The sequence below is a fragment of the Leptonychotes weddellii genome, unplaced genomic scaffold (assembly GCF_054177405.1).
Source record: "Leptonychotes weddellii isolate Sample4059 unplaced genomic scaffold, ASM5417740v2 HiC_scaffold_6531, whole genome shotgun sequence".
NCBI classification, from domain to species: Eukaryota; Metazoa; Chordata; class Mammalia; order Carnivora; family Phocidae; genus Leptonychotes; species Leptonychotes weddellii.
The window spans coordinates 9,251-10,117 of NW_028034320.1; the positions used below are offsets into that span (position 1 = coordinate 9,251).

At 39.8% G+C, this 867-nt stretch overlaps 1 non-coding gene across 1 annotated transcript; it reads left to right on the forward strand.

The window, feature by feature from the left end:
- The first annotated feature begins 310 nt into the window (after positions 1–310).
- On the forward strand, positions 311–417 carry LOC115938377 (U6 spliceosomal RNA). Its single transcript, XR_004073506.1, has one exon. It is a non-coding gene; the product is annotated as a U6 spliceosomal RNA (small nuclear RNA).
- Positions 418–867: the final 450 nt, after the last annotated feature.

Consider the following 867-nt stretch of genomic DNA (forward strand, 5'->3'; position numbering starts at 1 on the left):
TCCCCCTGCTGTGTTCCCTCGCTCGCTGTGTCTCTCTCTGTCAAATAAATAAATAAAATCTTTAAAAAAAAAAGAAACAAGAAAGGTCTTAAGTACACAACCTAACCCTACACCTAAAGGAGCTGGAGAGAGAACAGCAAATAAAGCCTAAACCCAGCAGGAGAAGAGAAATAGTAAAGATCAGAGCAGAAATCAATGAAATAGAAACTAAAAGAACAGTAGAACAGATTAATGAAACTAGGAGCTGGTTCTTTGAAAGAATTAACAAGATTGATAAACCCCTGGCCAGACTTATCAAAAAGAAAAGAGAGTGCTCGCTTCGGCAGCACATATACTAAAATTGGAACGATACAGAGAAGATTAGCATGGCCCCTGCACAAGGATGACATGCAAATTCGTCAAGCGTTCCATATTTTGCCCCGTGTCGGGCTCCCTGCTTGGCGGGGAGCCTGCTTCTTCCTCTGCCACTCCCCCTGCTTGTGTTCCCTCTCTCGCTGTGTCTCTCTCTTCAAATAAATAAAATCTTAAAAAAAAAAAAGAGAAATGACCCAAATCAACAAAATCATGAATGAAAGAGGAGAGATCACAACCCACACCAAAGAAATACAAACAATTATAAGAACGTATTATGAGCAACTCTATGCCAGCAAATTAGATAACCTGGAAGACATGGATGCATTCCTAGAGATTTATCAACTACCAAAACTGAACCAGGAAGAAATAGAAAACCTGAACAGACCTATAACCACTAAGGAAATTGAAGCAGTCATCAAAAATCTCCCAACAAACAAAAGCCCAGGGCCAGATGGCTTCCCAGGGGAATTCTACCAAACATTTAAAGGAGAATTAAAACTTATTCTTCTGAAA